Source organism: Oryctolagus cuniculus, chromosome 11, assembly GCF_964237555.1.
Source record: "Oryctolagus cuniculus chromosome 11, mOryCun1.1, whole genome shotgun sequence".
NCBI lineage: Eukaryota > Metazoa > Chordata > Mammalia > Lagomorpha > Leporidae > Oryctolagus > Oryctolagus cuniculus.
Genome location: NC_091442.1, coordinates 8,062,121 through 8,079,837, shown reverse-complemented (window position 1 = coordinate 8,079,837; position 17,717 = coordinate 8,062,121). Strand labels below are relative to the sequence as shown.

General features: G+C 48.7%; 1 protein-coding gene and 1 long non-coding RNA gene across 10 annotated transcripts in view; one reads left to right on the top strand and one right to left on the bottom strand.

Annotated features, from left to right (window-relative positions):
* Positions 1–17,717, top strand: part of TSHZ2 (teashirt zinc finger homeobox 2) — a 478,036-nt gene that overhangs the window by 282,015 nt on the left and 178,304 nt on the right. The window lies entirely within an intron of this gene.
* On the bottom strand, positions 1,479–13,664 carry LOC108178876 (uncharacterized). Of its 2 annotated transcripts, none has more exons than XR_007914148.2 (3): positions 4,493–13,664; positions 3,636–3,866; positions 1,479–2,923 (listed from the first exon to the last, which is right to left on the bottom strand). It is a non-coding gene; the product is annotated as an uncharacterized lncRNA (long non-coding RNA). The 2 variants fall into 2 exon arrangements; XR_001795631.3 differs by having other exon boundaries at positions 7,295–13,664.

Here is a 17,717-nt window from a genome sequence, read left to right as displayed (position 1 = left end):
TAAAATACATAAGAACTTGAAATTATAGTCATTACCGTGTAATATAGCGTACAAGTTTAACAGCCCACCTAGCCTTGAAATTGTCGGCAGCAATGCATTCCAGTCAATGAGCTGCCACCTTCGTTATGGGCGGCTTGATAAAAACACATTTTCCACGTGAAAAGCATGTAAGGTTGCCAGATAAAATACAGGGTGGATGTCCAGTTAAATTTGCACTTCACATAACACACATGTTTTTAGTATAAGAATCTCCCAAATATACATGGGCTTCTATTTTAAAAATATATTCCTTGTTTATCCAAGACTCAGACTTAACTGTACAACTTGTATTTTTATTTGCTGGATCTGGCCACCCTAACAACATGGAATGTATGGTAGTCCAGAAAAAGCCCCGTAGTCTGGCCTAAATAATGTCTGTAAGACATATTAACCACTCCTTCATCCCGCCCTCTCTCCCTTCTTTGCTCTGTTTGCATTCCTTGCATCCTTTAACAAATACTGGTTGTGCCTTTATAAATGCACCAGACGCTGTATAGCCATGGAAATGTAACAGTGAATCCGCAGCTGTGCCCATTATAGTGACTAAATGAGGTGGGGGGGTGGGGGAGGGGCCTGCGGCAGGGACCCCGCAAGCACTGTTTCTCTCCATTGTTGTAAACAGCCCTGTGAGGTAGGCAGGGATTCAGCTGTGTTCTGGAGGGGGAAACCGAGGCAGGTTGATTCTGCATGGGTTTCCCCAGGTCCCACAGTCACTGAGCCTCGCTTGTTCACTGTCACACATCTGGAAAGCCATTGTGCCAGTGCTAGGGAACAAACCAAACGCCAGGAGGAGAGTCTGCCTTATGGCTAGTGGCAGACAGATGGGGTAAATGCTGAAGGGAGCAGCCAGTGGTGGAGAGGAGCATCGAGAATGCTGGTGGTGGGAGACGTTGCACCTGCCTCAAACCCTAACTCACCCCCCATTCTGTGACATCCCCCACTTCTGTCGCTACAGAATGTAGACTGAGTGTCCCTCCCGTTGGAAGGCTGTGAGGATTAAACAAATGCGACCACTTTCCGTAAAGTGCAGCACACAGTAGCGTCACAGGAAAAGCAGTTTGTTGGTCTCTACAGGCCCACAGCACATTCCACAGCCTCACCTGGGGTCTGTAGAACGTGCAGGGTATCCTCAGGTGCCCCACGACCACCTCAACCTGCAATTTGATTATGACGGCAACAGCAGAACTACCACTTATTGGCTTCTTCCTACGAGCCAGGCATGGTTACTCATATTATTCTGCCTTTGCAGAGAGGTAAACCAAAATTCAGAGTTTCACGATTTATCCCAGAACACAAAGGAATCCTGGAGGTAGGATTGGAACCCAGGACTGTCCTAGTCCCATCAAGTTTCTTCTGCTTTTTTTTTTCTTAAGACTTATTTATTATTTGAAAGTCAGAGTTAGGCAGAGAGAGAGAGAGAGAGTGAGAGAGAGGTGTCTTCCCTCCACTGGCTCACTCCCCAAATGGCCGCAACAGCTGGAGCTGTGCCGATCTGAAGCCAGGGCCCAGGAGCTCCCTCAGGTCTCCCACGAGGGTGCAGGGTCCCAAGGACTTGGGCCATATTCTGCTTTCCCAGGCCATAGCAGAGAGCTGGATCAGAAATGGAGCAGCCGGGACTCGAACAGGCGCCCATATGGGATGCAGGCACTGCAGGCAGAGCTTTTCCGGCTATGCCACAGCGCCGGCCCCTCTTCTGCTTTTCCATTTCTCCTCGCCTCGTGGTTCCCAGGTCCTCCTCATGGCCAGATGTGCTTCCAGCGGCTCAGAGAGTAGTCGGTAAAGTGAGAAGGGCACAGGGTCTCCCCGGGCCCCTTGACGGCCCCGCTGTGAATCAGATGTGGCAGCTGGAAGCTGGCGGGAAGCAGGGCGCCTGTTCCCTCACAGCACCCTGGCTCCTCTGCGCAGTGCTAGCCAACAAGCGATCCACAGTCCAATGAAAATGTAAGACACGCAGTGCTTCCCAAAGTTCATGAAAAATGGAAATAAAAGATAAGCGTATTGGGGTGCAAAATTTAGAAAGCCACGTGTGAGAGAGCTCCAGAACGCTTATGGAAAACGCACGGCTGATGGACTGCGTGCATCTCAGAGTTCTGGGCACCAAATAAGCTGGTCTTCTAATTCGGTATTCCACGAACTTTTTGAAATATCGTGTGTGTGTGTGTGTGTGTGTGTGTGTGTGTGTGTGTAAATCGTCTTTGAATCTTCCTCCTGAATCTCAGGAATTCACTTTGGGGAAACAAACTAAGAACCATGGAAATAGGGTCAAATAGAAGATTCTAGCTTCTCTCAAACCACAAGAAACCAACGCGTTGTCACTCTTAACATCTGCGTTTTATCCAGCGGCTCTGGCTTAACACCCCGAGCAGGTCAACACTTCTGAGCCCCCATTGTACTTCCCCTCATTTGGACTTTCCAGTGCTCAATCCTGACGTGTATAATTTGGTGCTTTAATATAGAGTAACATTATTTTTCATTTACTCCAATCTGCCATCAGTATCATCTTTTCATTTAACCAGATGCAATTCTTTTTTCTTTCGCTAAATTGAAAATCCATGAGCGACAGGGAGTGCAATGTTTTAATTAGCTCATATTTTTTATATGGATTTATGTCTTTAAAATACATTTGTGTAATTCTTCAGCTAAATTAAAAACGTCTTTCTGCAAAAGTGAGGAGGGGAAAATAAAGAGCTAAAGCGTGTCATTAGCTTAGGTAGATGCAGATGGAGAGACCATCCCAGCAGAGGGACGCACACCCTCGTGGGAGCCACTCCCTGGGCTGGTTTTGAACTTGGCCTTCATCTCTAAGCAGACTTCTCAAACGTGTCTTAAGGCCCCGAGCAAGCAAACAAGCAGTTACCTTCAACCAGCTAATTTGGAACCGAACCTGCCGCCAAACAAAAACAGAAAAAAAGAAGTCATAATGATAAACAGTTTTCCCCTGCATATCTCTCTTTGTCTTTTTTTTAACTATCAAGTTTAAAGCTTTCCACGACGCTTTTTTTTTCTACTTTATAGGAGACAAGTGACATTCCGTGGTAAATGGGAGAAAAAGCCATGCAGAACTGAAATCTCTCTAATGCATTGACACTAACTTGCCCTCTATTGTTGGAAATGAGCAGGCGCTCATGATTGTTCATCAAACGGCTCCTAATGCAGTTAAAGCATTCAGCTATAATTTCTCCTTGCATTTATAATTACTGTCATAGACTGCACACCTCGGTGAGCAGATTAAAGCTATAAACTATTTAGCCGCAGCTCTAAGACGAGGAACTTGATTTGTCTGGCAGGAGTTATTTGTTAGGGAGCTTGACACTTCACATAAAAATGACTCAACTTGATGAAGAACAATGCAGTTTTAGCAATGCGGGGATTTTAAATCAGTCATGACGCCACGCCCTGCACGAATCGCAGGGCAGTTTGTTAAATGATATGTAGGACACGGAGATAAGGGAGTGTGTTAAGGGTACCAAAATAGCTGAGGGTTCGGCGTGCAGCAGCCTCCTTCCCAGCTCGCCCCTGGGTGAGCAGGAGTTTCTGCACATCAGTGCATGCCGCATTCTCCTATTAAATCAGTGGAAAGGTTACGTGAGGCTCACCTGGCGGGGAAAGGGAACGCCAGCAGCCCACGACGCACGTTGCTGTTAGGGAATTTTAGCGGCCACTGCTGGCTGTGCAGTCCAGGACCCACGGCTATGCCAAAAGCGGTCGTTTGGGTGTTTTTCTTTTTTTCTGGAATATTCACATATTTCTTTGTTTGTTTGCATGCAGGAGGCACATGATCTGTGTCGCATAGAGCGTTTCCACTGGGCTGATTCCACACCTCGTAGCTGTGAACATAAGCAAAAAATAGATGTTTTCCAACTCATGCAGCTTCTAGTCATTGGGATCCAGTGAGCAGATCTGTCTGTCTCCATCTGGGGGTCTGGGGTGAGCCTGCTTTGCCATGGGATCAGCCCCACCTGCCCACACCTCCCACTTGTAAATGAATGTGAATTTGGTTAAGGACTCACAGCATAGAGACTCTTGGATGCTTGCTGACAGCAAGTGGTAGCTGCTGGGACCCAGCCATGAGGGCTCACGATACAAGTGCCCCAAGGCCAGGCAGGTGACATGAAGGACTCCAGTAGTCCGCATTGTGGCAAAGAAAAGCTGGAAACCCCTGCAGAGCTCTGGAGGGTGTTTTCCGAGGGAATTCAGGCTATTGTGTGCAGCCTCCCCTTATTTCAACTGAGGGTTTTCTGTTGGTGCCTTTTGATTTGGTGTGGTCTTAGCTTGCTTTGTTGTTGTTTGGAATATCAGAGACCAGATGTAACTCCTAGGCTACCGATTTGCAGCCTCTGAATCCGGTAGCAAGGCCACGTGGAGACACCAGCCCTGTTTCCTTGTGTTCTCTGCTCCCCTCCCCCGGGTCAGCCCCAACAGTCCTAGCACTGGGGGCTTTTATGTGCTGTACCTCTCCTTGTAGCTGGCTGGGAAGGGGTGGCTCCATCTTGTGTGACTCCATTAGGTTGCCTAGCGGAGGAAAGCAGGCTGGGTTCTCCAGTGGGATAACCAGTCTTCCAGATTTGGCAGGCAGGCTCCTGGGATAAGGAACTAAAACCAGGGAAATCTCGGACAAACTGGGACAAACTGGGTCTTGGTTTAGGGCACAGTACACATCCCTGGCCAGATGGTAAATGTTGAAGCTGGTCTCAAACTACTGACCAAGGCCTGCAGTCTCAGCCTCTCCCTGTCCAGCCTTGGGGGATGGACAGCAGAGACCATCAAGGCTCAGCAGCACAGGGGGTCAGCTTGGCCCCTGGAGGTCGGAGTGTTTGAGAGTTTGGGGCAAGGGCGTCAGGTGATAGATTTGAACAGAGGAATCATAAAGGGTATGGGGGCAGGCGTTTCTGTGGCTAAAACTACCTTTCTGTCCTTATCTTTGGACCCCAAATACTTTTGTGCTAGGCAGAAGGTGAAGGGAGTATGCCTACAGTAGAGACCCAACTCAACTTGCTTATGGTTCATGTTGGTGTGTAGAGTCAGATTTGGGAGCCAATCAAGGAATACAGTGTGGCTCGTTGGTAATTGGGAAGTTCAGATATCTCTGTGCTTTGGAGCTTGGGGGATGGTCTGCAGTTGCTGACAAGGGCCTACACGTGACCACGTGAGGCAAGGGGCCAAGTAGAAGGAGCGAGGTCGGCCGGGCCAGGAAGCAGCATGGCCTAGAAACAGGACATGAGACACCTCGTGGTGAGCACGTGGGGTCTGGAGTCTGACTTTCGTGGCTCAAACCTCTGTGTCGCCTCTTTCCCCTGTGATCACTCCTGGGCTTGGCCCAAATGCTTCATCTGCAGACTGATCATGACCATGCATGAACAGCACATGCCAGTCATCTGATGGATATATCTCGGAGTGCTGCTTAATCGTGCAACCCTGCATTTGCTCATCTGTTAAGTGGGGTCAACAGCATCCCTTCTTGGCGGTGATGAGGATTGGAGGACCCGGTGCATGGAGCCCTGGAGGTGGAGTTATGTGCCCAGGAAACCTGAGCTGCCATCTTCATCACGCTTCTCAGAGCCAGGGAGGATGATGAGGTCAGGCAGAGCTGGCCTCACATCCCAGCAGGGGCACTTTCTCACCGTGTGTGCCTGGACCAGTCGGTTGTCCTCTTGAGCTTCTGTTTTATCAGCCCTAAGACCCAACTAATAATACCTGTCTTACAGCAATGCTGTGAGAATGCAGAAGAAACTCCCTGAAGACCGTTAAGAGAGGGGGGCTCAGACTAGGGGAGTCGGGGGTCTTGCAGTCCCTTTCTCCCACCTCAGTCTGTGTTGGGGATTGGGTTGGAGAAGGCACAGGGACTGCTCAGCACCAGCCCCAGCCCCCAGGCAAGTGCTTGATGAGCCTCACTCTTCTCTCTCCTTGATCACCTGCTGTTAGAAATAATAATAATCCCTTTTGTTTGCTTAAGACTGAAATCAAGGAGTGGGCTGGACTGTGCCATACTATTTGAAGAAATAAGGAGAGCCTATGAATACAGATTCTTCTGGAACAGCTCCGGGGGGAGGGGGTGGGGGGAGAAAGTAGGTCCCTGAGAAAAGCGGGGACAAAGCATGAACCTGCCATTGCCTCCCCTCAGACCTCCCTCTTCCTCTGTCACCAGCTACCTTAAAAATCCCCCTTGCTACAGTGCGGATTTGCTTGTGGCTGAGCCGTGCCTGGGAATGTCTGTACTTGGGTTTGCAAGACAGATGATGGTGATGGTGGTAGTGATGGTGATGGTGATGATGATGGTGATGATGGTGATGATGAGATGATGATGGAGATGGTGGCTAAATCTGCTAACAAATGTGCTTAGAACAGAGCCTGGCACTGTGTTTATTGTCATTGTTGTCCTTGTCATTGATATTGACTGAGGACTATTACTTACTGAGCACTGTTTGGGATCACCTTTTAGATTATTTTGTTAGTAACAGTGAAGTGGAAGGCATCTCCTTGGTACATTTTTTTTGGACAAAAGAATTTATGTATTTTAACATCAACACTGTGAGGCAGAGAGAGGCCCCACCAATACTCACAAATAGAACTTTGGGGAAACTGGCATTTTTCCATAAAAGTGGGAGCCAGGTAAGAACCTGGCCCCAGTGCAGTCTACATGCAGAAGACACTAGAAGTGCCTCTGGGTTCTTGAATCCGCAACCTAGTGCCTATTCCTGGCTTCTGCGTGTCTTGCCTTCTTTCTGATAGACACACCTGAAACTCTTCATGGACAGCCTTCAGCTGCTGGAGTTGCTTTGCCTGCACCTGCTAACTGCCTTCCGTGCCTGCACCTCCCTGGCCCTGGGCAGCCCTTAGCTGGTGGTGGACTGATTCTCAGGGCCAAGCCCTTACCTCCAGAAGGGCCAAAGTCAGGCATAATGCTCTGTGTATTATCTTGGTTGATCGTACCCTGAAACTCTTTAAAGAAAGAACCATGATTATATTTAGCTTACAGGCAAAGAAACCAGCCCCTAAATAGGAGGAGTGACCAGCAAGACAACACAGCTTATAAATGGCAAAGGAGCAAATCAAGTATAGGCAATAGATAATTCACCTCAAGCCAGAATTTGGCTCCCAAATCTCCCAACACCAACCTATTCGCTGGCCAAATTCTGTAGGTTACTCACTCCAGTGTGAGATACAGGTATTTGCAGGGGAGAGAAAAGGAAAGGAAAAAAAATTAAGCATCCCTAAAACACAAGCCTTTTGGCACTTGCAGGGTCCATGGTTTTACCTGGTGTTTTTCACCGATGGAGAAAAAAATGATGTTTCAAGTTGTATTATTTTCAATGCTACATTACTTGATTTCACAGTCAAATAATTCTATCTTTGTTCACCAGAGAAGTTTGTCATGTCTAATTGTTTGTGACTGCCTACTCCCCCCATACTTGCTGGAGCCTCCACTTCCCCTTTGTCGCCTTCCTCCAGATTCTGTTGTATGCGGTAACCATGGAGATGGGTCCCTATTGGATGGTCTTTGCTCCGGCTTGGAAGTCAGAGAACCAATCGGGATTCATCATCCCAGAAGTGCAAGAGGATGAAAAAAAAAAAAATGGGAGGCTTTTGTGAGTACAGGGGCAGCCTATCCTGCAGTCTCAGGAGATGGGGAGTTCCTGAGGCTAAGTCCCCAGGAGGAAACACAACAGCCGAGCTTCTGGGGGAAGAACATGGTCCCTGGAACTGCCGAAGCCTGGCCTTGGGCCCACCTCTCTGCCTCCTCACTGAAGGCCCTGGGGTGGGCCATGTCACCTCCCTGAACCTTGGCTGCCTCTTCCATCAAGTGGGGGCAAGAAGGCCAATGTCATATTTTATTATAAAGATAAAATTAGATGGAACCTACTAAGAGCCTGCCCAGTCCAGTCTCAGACACATAGAATCCTTCAATCAACAAGAACCAGCCTCATAACTGTAAAGATATAACATCCTTAGAATCGAGGTTGGGTGAATATGTCTAACAGTCTGCATCGTAACAGCAACAACAGCAATTGTGATGTCACAGAACCAACTCAATTTTGGGAAAGCCAAATATGACACCATTCATTAAACAGTACGCACATATCGTGTGTTCGAAACTTGGGCTGGTTCTGGGACGACAGGTGTGAACAACAGAGTTTGGCCCCACTTCTAGAAAGACAAATCAACCAGCAAAGCTCAGCCTGTGCTTGGCGATCTCACAGGGAAAGCACGGCTCCAGTGAAGACAAGAAGCCTCAAGGAATCCAACAAAATAGAGTCTAGAACAAGGACGAGGAATGAGCCAGGTGGAGAACAGGGGCAGAGCATTAGGAAAAGAAGCATTGGTGCCAGCAAAGTCTTCTAACTTTGCAGGAGCAGGACGTGAGTGGCGTCATGGACTTTCACCTGTTTGTCCCGGTTACTGAGCCTACATCCACCTCTGAGCTCAGGCAAGCAGGGGCTGCCCCGCCTGGCTCGCCACTGTATTCCTGAGAATGCAGGTGCTATGAAACAGGGAGGGGATACAAGCAGACAGTACTACTGAAGGCTGACATTTTTTGTGCTCAAGATACAGGTCATCATAATCAAAGATGACGTTGAGGTGGACCCAGGCAAGAGAGACAGGAGCAAGGCTGGTGTAGATGGAGGTGCCATACGCTGGTGCTGGAGAGGTGGGACGTGGGTCTAGGGGTGGACAGCAAGCAAGACAGAACTTTGCAGGACATGCTTGAGAACACTGCGTGGTTTTCCCTTGAGCCCACTGGAAAGCCACTGAAAGGGCATGGATGAGAAGGGTCAGGTTCACAAGCAGAAGGCCAGTGCAGAGATGCAGGAAGCCAAGGGAGAGACAGTGGTGCTTTGGGGAGCCTGGGGAGAACAGTGGATTTGATGGAATTCTGGGTGACTCAGGGCCACATGCATCTAGGAAGAAGGGATGTCCCACAAAGAAGATGTGGATATGGGTGACAAATTCTATCAGCTTCACACTACCAGGGCCCTGAGTGGGTTGTGGAGGACCAGGACTTAGTGCTGTACCTCCATGTCCTGGGACTTCACCCAGTGCCTAGATGTGCCCATGACCCTCTGTTTTCCAGGAAGAATCCACTATCAGCCAGGTACACCCCAATTTTATACTATTCCATGAATTACAAAATACAAAACCAAAGGTTCCCCCTGTGCTCACCTCCCTACTTTTTCTTAGGAATTTAACTCCTCCTGCCGTTCTGTAATTCATCCCCTCTCTAAGCATCAACACTAGGTGGTTCCAGTGGAAGATTTACTGGTGAGATGAAATGGAGCAACACATTGTTTTTTTCAAAATGATTTAATGACCTTTTTGGAATCTCCATGACAGCTGAAATCTTCTGTAATTATTCAGTTTGGTGGCAGAGTTTTGTTGACCAGGGGAAAGCTGGAATAGATGTCAAATGTCAATAAATTTGCAATCCATAATTGTAACCACTTGATGCCAGAGCAGACCAGGGAGCAATGACTTGGTCACAAGGCCACAAATGGGTGAACCAATAATACAAGCACCCAAGTGTCTCCAGCATTATGCCTGCAAGAATGCTACCCTTTCTTTCCTTCCTGGCTATCTCACTTTCTCTTTCCCTCTTTTTCTCTATCTCTGTCACCATCTCTGTCCCCTTTGCTGGTGATGAGCACATGTCTCATTTTCTAGCATCCAAAGTCTTTGGTGCCCATTTCCACCCAGAGCCAATGATGCTGCAGACACAGCCATGGTTCCCCTCTGAGCGTCTCCATGAGCTCTTTCTGGTTTTGCTGTCCAGCTTTGTTTGGCCCCTGCTGGAGATCAAGCATTGATTTTTTTCTGCTTTGCTTGCTTTCCGACAGCATGGTTTATATTGGAAAGGTCTGTGTCAGGAATTATAGAACGTCCCTAACAATGGGGAAAAATACCCGAATATAAATACACCATTTGTGGGCTTGCACTCTGACAAGTGCAAGTGAACTGGAAGACACTGGGTGAGCTCTGAAGTCATGGAAACATGTAACAGAGGCATCTGCTTAATAACTCATCTGGTTCCTTGAGCTCACCTTATCAAGCTTTAACCTCTAAGTTCCTAGTTCAAAAATGCAGAGTCTCCTCTGTGCTCGTGTTAATTTTTAAATTATATATCATTGTAGAGAGGCCCTTGTGTTGAATGTTATGAGCCATTTTCACATCTGAAATGGCGAATTGTAACTGAACATTAGCGATTCCCTATAAATCTCGGTGAGCAAAGTGGCGTCTGTAACCACACAGCATTAACTGGGAAGAAATGCAGGGCACAAAACGAGGGACTCTCAGAGGGAGGCTGCAAGCCAATGAGCACAAACTCCTGGGTGCGCTGCCCGAGCCCCAGAGCCCCAGTGGCCTGGGGTGAGGTTTGCCTGAAGCTGGGATTCAGTTCTGTGGCTGCCTCTTTCATTTTTCTTGGAAGCTTTTTTTTTTTTAAGTGGAAAGTTCCTTAGAGGTTGAGAAATCTGTCCTAAGGCTCACTAGGAATCAGCAAAAAAGCCACAGGATGTGTCATTCTGAGGCAGCAGGTCTGCCAGCCAAGTGAAAGGGGAGCCAGGCCTTCTGCTTTGGGAATGAGGGTAGCCAGGGAGCTGGAGCCGCCGAGGGAAGCACACAGGTCAGGCTGCCCAGGTTTGGATCCAGATTCCACTAGCCTTGATTTCTCCAAGATATCTTTTCTCCACCTACAAAATAGGGTTAACTGTCCTACCTCGAGGGGTTGTTTAAGAGGATTAAAAGAGACAAGCCAGATAGTGCTTTAACACAGTGCTTCTCAAATGTGGCCGTGCACCGGAATCACCTGGGGGCTTGTCAAACTCCAGATGGCTGAGCCCCATCCTCAAAGAGTCAGGTTGAGTTGGTCCAGGTAGCACCAGATAATTAGAATTTCTAGCAACTTGCCAGGTGATACCAGTAACGCTTGTCCGGGAGCCACACTTTGAGAACCATTGCTGTTGTAATTGCTCCAAGTCGTGTGCTCTCATCAGCTTCCTCCTGTCTCAGAGATGGTCTGACGCTCTTTCCTTTGTGAGGGAGATGCAGAAACTGTTAGGGAGGTCCTAGTTCCCTGCACAAAATCAAGTGTAACCAAGATGGCGACCCCAAATGGATCAGGGCTCAGTGGAGAGCAGAGCTAAGCTACAGAAGGCAGAACAGGAGCCAGGAATTTCCAAGCTCCAGGAAAGCAGGTGTTTGCATGCGTCTGCGGAGATCACTCAGAAGGGTGGACAACATCCGCTCGGTGGTTTCTGCTCGGCCAGGCGGTTTCTCAGCTGAATGCTGTGGCCGTTGTCGAGAGAACAGATCTTCCTCCAGACTTAGCTTGATCCTTTCCTTAACTCTGAAGAGTTTGGCCCAAGTTATTTTGGAAGCAATAGCTGAAGCTGTTTGTCATGTTACCTCTAAATTGTGTTTATCCAAATTTCTTGTTTATAATTGACTGCAAACCAAGACAGACCTAGCTAAGGAAGCAGAATTTATCGACTCTTCCAGAACAGAGTGGGTTTCGTGCTCAGATGAACCCTGGTGTCGAAGGATGTGTGCTGCTCAAACTTGATCTTTACCTATCATTCAGCCCAGATTTCATGTGTTTTGTCAAATGGCAAGATTGCCTGCCTCAGCGCCAGGGCTGTAGCTCACCAGTTGAGGATGGTGGAAAGAGTACCTGTTTCCCAAGAGTGCCCATCAAATGGGAAGATCGGGTGTCAGGTGGCCTGTGGGGTCACATACCCATGAGGCAATGCCTGCGTCTAGGAGAACAGAAGGCGCTCACTGGCCTGGGTTCGATCCATGTCCGTGGGAGCAGTGGGCAGAGGCAGCGCTGTACAGGGCTGAGTGGTCTGGAAGGAGATGACCCTGAACTCAACTCACTTTGCTGAATTAGTTTTTCTAGCAGATTTTGAAATGACAGCTCCGCTGTTCTCGTGGTACGCCAGCTCAGGATTGATGGACCCTTCTCTTTTCCTCCTCTTTACCCCTGCTCTCCATCTCATCGCTAATCTGTCTTGAATAGATCTCCATAAAGCTTTTCCCGTTTCACTCCTTCCACTTCTGTTCCCGCAGTGCCATGTTGTTTGACGCATGCTCCGCTCCTGCCAGGACTGCGGTAGCCACCATCAAGTCTTCCCATCTCTGCTTGCTGACCGCTCCCATTTGGGCCAGCACACAACTGCCGGATTTAAAGTCATAACTGAAAGTCGTACATCACAGTGGGAAGGACTACCACTTCCTGAGTGCTGGTCCAATCTCAGACACATTCAATGCCGTCTTTCTGGTCCCTATATTAACCGGTCTCGTCATTTAAACCTCACTCTAAACATCATCATCTTTGAGGGTTCTGCTCTGAAAGTTGATCTAAATAAAGGGTCTCCAGACTTTTTCCGTAAGGGGCCAACGAGCAAATATTTCCGGCCTGTGGGTCACATTGTTTCTGCCAGAACTATTCCATTTGCCATCGTAGCCTAAAAATAGCAATAGATGATATGTAAATGAGTGGTAGTGACTTTGTTCCCGTAAAACTTTATCAGCGGGCACTGAAATTTGAATTTCATGTCGTTTTGATCTGTCATAAAATGTCACTCTTCTTTCTACAGTTTTTAACCTTTTAAAGATGTGAAAACCATTTTTAGTTTGTGGATCCTACAGAAACAGATGGCAGGCTGCACTTGGCCCAGGGGCCACAGTTTATAACCCTGAGCTAATGCAATCCAGCCTCTCATGTGTCTCTTTCTCAACACTTTGTTTTATTTTCCTCATCACATGTACACCCATGTGATACTGTGTTATCTGCTTTCCTATTTCCTTGAGCCTGGCACTGTGCTAGGCTCCATATACCAAAAGGCATTTTCTCTCCCTTTGCAGATCTTATTTTCAAGTTAGATAAGAAATAAGAAAATAAGCAATCAAGACTACTTCAGATCTCATCAAAAAAATAAATTAAGTGTCTAATAGTGGTGCTGACTTTGAGTTCTCCAGGGAGATGACGGACTGCAGACAGGACGTCAGAGAGGGGCGGCAGGTGCAAAGGTCCTGAGGCAGCAAGAGCTGGGGTGCTGGGGGAAGTGGAACCCTGAGATTTTGGGAGTGAAATCAGCCCAAACACCAGCAGGAACTCGGTTATGCAGGGGGTGGTGATGAGTTTAGACTATGGTAGGTGTGCCGAGGGGTTTTACCCAGGGAAATGTCAAGGTCTGTGGTGTTTCTGAAGATGTCCCTGGCTGCTGTGTGCAGAAAGGGACCATGGACCCTGGTGTGTTCACCTGTCAGCATGTCTTTGCTTCCTACCAGGAAGCTCCTTTTAGACTTCAGGTGTGGAACCGGCACATATTATACTCTCAACAAAAACTTTGTGAAATTAATGCATTAATTAAAATCATTAACACGACAGCACACTTTTCCTTGACCCCTTTGACAGTGAGACTTTGTAATCAGGTTCCTGAAGCAGGCCCATTTGTATCATAAAATTCAAAAATTATAGCTCACAGCATAAAGTGACCTCCCATGACATAATGTGGCAAAACAAGCAAATTAACACCAGAGGCAATAAATGTCCAGGCACTAATGCAGCCTACATATGAAATATGCTCCCATTGTGTTGGAGTACGGATTCAAAACGAGCGTCGAGTTACCCAGCACCACCTAATGGATCCTACTGTGCCAAGTCCTGATTTCTAGATCCAACCGGTAAGAATGCAACCCCTGGAAGTCTTTTCCGTTCTTTCTCATCGCTCAGTCAACAAGCACGTTTAAGTGCTGGCAGGTCACTAGCATCCGGACCTGAGCGAGGCTGAGGAGGCCCGTGCCCCCAGGGAGCTCCGCGGTGGAGACGAGAGTACAGCGGCCATTACGCAAGGCAATCCTTCCATTGCCAGAAGCACTAACGTACAGGGCCACTGAAGGCTACTTCACGTATGCCATCAGGAACGTTTGCCACGACCTGAGAAGTAGCCAGCCCTGCACTGAGTCAAGGCACCCGAGTTCTCAGTGGAGGGAACAGCTCGTGCGAAGCTCTCCAGGGGTGCACAGGCTGAGCCTGGTCAGGCAGTCTCTGTTATCTAGTCCAGGGGTCAGTGGATTTATTTTGTCCAAGGGCCAGAGAGAAAAGATTTGAGGCTTTGGGGGCTGTACAGTGTCTCTGCAGCTACAGTTTGCTCCACCCCATATCCGTTTCTTCCCCACTCTGCAAATTCAACCAAGTATGGATTGGAAATACTAAAAATGAAGGAAAGAAACAAGAAAAGTTGAACCTACAGTAAATGTGCACAAATTTTTTTCTTATAATTATTTGCATTGTATTAGTAGTAGAAGTCACCTAGAGGTGAAATGTACCAGAGGATGCATGTAGGTTATATGCAAATACTATGCTATTTTATGTAAGGGACTTGAGCATTTTGGTATTTGAGGAAGTTCCTGGGACCAATTCCCCTGAAGATACCAAGGAGCGACTGTGCTCAGCTCTTCGCACGACTAAAGCAGCCGTGGGTGATTCATAAATGAATAGGTGTGGCTGAGTTCTGATAAAGCTGTACTTGTAAAAACAACTGCAGGGTCCAGCACTGTGGCATAGCAGTAAAGCCGCCGCCTGCAGTGCCGGCATATCATATGGATGCCGGTTCGAGTCCTGGCTACTCCACTTCTGTGGGGAGCAATCCGGACTGGACTGAGTTACTGGAATTAAGACTTATTCTATGCATCTGCTCTCCCACAATATGGCGCTGGGAGAGAAGTAAACAGCTTCCGCACAGCTGCCTCCAGTTCAGCTAATAAACTGTAGGACTTGCTCCTGATTGGAGGAGAGCAGCGTACTCGGCGTGTGGGCAGCCGAGTTGGGATTGGCGGAGGAGGACTGTAAAGGAGGGGAGAGACGGCATGCACCAGGAACATCTATGGGGAACATCTAAGGGAACCCGTGCAGCCCCCGAGAAAGCCGGCCGGCGGTGTGCCGCTCCCCTGCGGAAGTGGGGAATGTGGCCAGGGGGAACTGCCCTTCCACGGAGGTGGAAGGGATAGTAGCCAACCCGGGAAGAACCAGCAGCAAACCCGGGGAGGGCCGAGCAGACGAAAGAACAGCGCAGGGTCCTGTGTCGTTCCTCCACGAAGACGGGGAGCGACAACTTCTGATCCAGCTCTCTGCTATGGCCTGGAAAAGCAGTGGAAGATGACCCAAGTTTCTGGGCCCCTGCACCTGCATGGGAGACCTGGAAGAAGCTCCTGGTTTCTGGCTCTGGATCCGTGCAGCTCTGGCCATTGTGCCCCTGGCATGTGTGTGTGTGAGGGGGGTGAGGGTGGAGGGGTTTGACCAGTAGATGAGGTCTTTCTCACCTTCTCTCCCTCCTCTGCCCTTCTGTGTGTGTGTGTGTGTGTGTGTGTGTGTGTCTTCCTCGCGAATGAATGTTTAACAAATAATAAAGGTTAAGCCAGGGGCCCAATATCTTGCAGTGAGGAGGCAGTAGACCTAGAACCTGAAGACTCCACCATCCCCGTGGCATCAGAGACACCGTCCTGATTGCCACAGGAACACAAGGGCTGATGCTTGTTGAGTGTTCGCTGTGTTCAAGTCACCGTCCAGACTCTCGATGCTTCCTGTCATTCTCCCTTCCCTGCCATCACACCAGCTATGTCCCTGTCATCACCCCTATTTAAGAGATGAAGGGCCTACAGTCAACAGAAATTAAGGGACTTGACCACCACCACACAGCCCTCGGCTGATGGAATTTGGATTTTATCCCCAGATCTGCTGGGTCTTATAAACCTTCGCAGAAATAAAATAGAAATTAACGTATGTTGAGTGTATTGAGGCTTGCCTACATGTCAGACACCGGGCTTAGCGCTTCTCTCTTAACTTATTGATGCTTTGCCACCCTGTGGCTTAGGTGATGGCCGAGTGACCAGTTTACAGATGAAGAAGTGGGAGTGTAACAAGGTGGATGGAGTCATTCATGCAGGCCACACGAGTGTTTTGTGATGGGGACAGAATCCAACCTTCCCGTAGGGGATGGATTCGGCCTCTTTCCGTCCAGGGAGGGTTTTCCTGAGCAGGGGCCGGTGCTCTGGCTCCATCAAGATTGAATGGGAGGCAGTGCCCGTCTGCTCTCTGCTCTCCAGAGAGCTCAAGGGGCCTCAGGGTAGGGTCTTGACGGGGGGTGGCAGGAAAGCAAACAAAAGGCCTGCCATCCCCCAGTCTCTGTGTGATGCTCCTGACCCTGCTGCTCCCTCCACTTCTCCCTTCACTCCTGAGAGCGTGGCTGCCTCCGACAACGTGAAATGCAGAGCCTGGGCTGGCTGGGAGTGGACTGCGTCTGCTGAGTGCTGCCTCATAGCTGTTGGACCGCCGCCTCCATCTTGGTCACGCACACCCATCTTTTTCAATCTAATGAACTCCAACCATCAGTGCAACTTAAGTTCGGCTGTCTGTTCGTGCATAGTTAATATTAAAAATGTACTAACAGTGTGGCTGAGAAATCAAATTATGCACATAAATATGCTGGCATAGCAGAGGCGGCGGCAGAAGCTGAAGTTAGCAACACTGATGCCAGTTCACATTTGCAAATCTCCCGTCAATCTGTCATTAAACATGTTATCAAATGATGATAAGTGTATGCTTCTTGCTTGCATTGGTGAGCCGATTCCCGGTGTTGATGCACATTAATGGGATAATACGCATTAACATAGTTGTGCTTGGATGAACACAAAACATTTTTTCTCTGTCTCAGTTTGTTTCCCCCTGTGGCCCCCAAGTAAGTGTTTTGTGTTATCAAATTGCCAAAAAAAAAAAAAAAAAAAAAGGAAAACATATTACTTTTAATTAGCAAATCTTGTTGGGATTTTTTTTTTCCTCCTATCCACTCCCCCTACAACCCCTGTGTGTTGGCAGTAAGAGAGGGAGACAGAGGGAGAGCTAGACAGAGAGGAGCTCTACTGTCTCTTTCCACAAAACGATTAATGTCAGCAACTCAGAAGCCGGCAATTATGCCCTGTCTTAATGCACTGGCCTTTCATCCGGGGCCCTTGCTCTTGACGGGCCTGATCGTTTCAGTTCAGTGATATGAAAGGCAGCGGAGGAAATGATCGTAGACATCCAGTCTGTCAAGAGGGCCGCGCTCCCGTTCCGTCCCCGCTCCGCATCCTGACGCTGCTCCGCGGCGTTCCAGGCGAGGGAGACAGATGGTGGCCCCAGGCGTTGCCCAGACTTGCGGGTGTCAGCGCGCCGAGTGGGGAAGTGGTAGCTACAACTACTTCCCAAACTTGAGAACGGGGAAAATGTGCCAGCCCACACAGAGCGAGACGCGCACTCCAAAGTTAAAGGCTGCCCTTTTCCCAGGCCACGGGGCACCCACTCCGTCACAAGAAAAGAGACGCAAATGGAGACCTTGCCTGCGTGCAGTGTGTCCAGGCACAAGCCTGTTTTCCCAGGAACTCACAGAAGGACTGCGTTAATTTCTCACCAAAACAGAAATAAAATTCAGGAATTCTTGAATGAACGTTCAAGCCCTCATGGGTATTTTTGGCAAACGTGGAGTCAGCTCGAGATTTGAGACACGGCACAGGGCCCACCTTCCTGTGTGAGTGTGAACACCGGGGCGCGCCCCTCTCACAGGAGAGCCGCCAGGACCCCTGAGACTTCATGCATGCATGCATTCCACACCGACGTGCTGGGCACCTGCTCTGTCCAGGAACCCCCT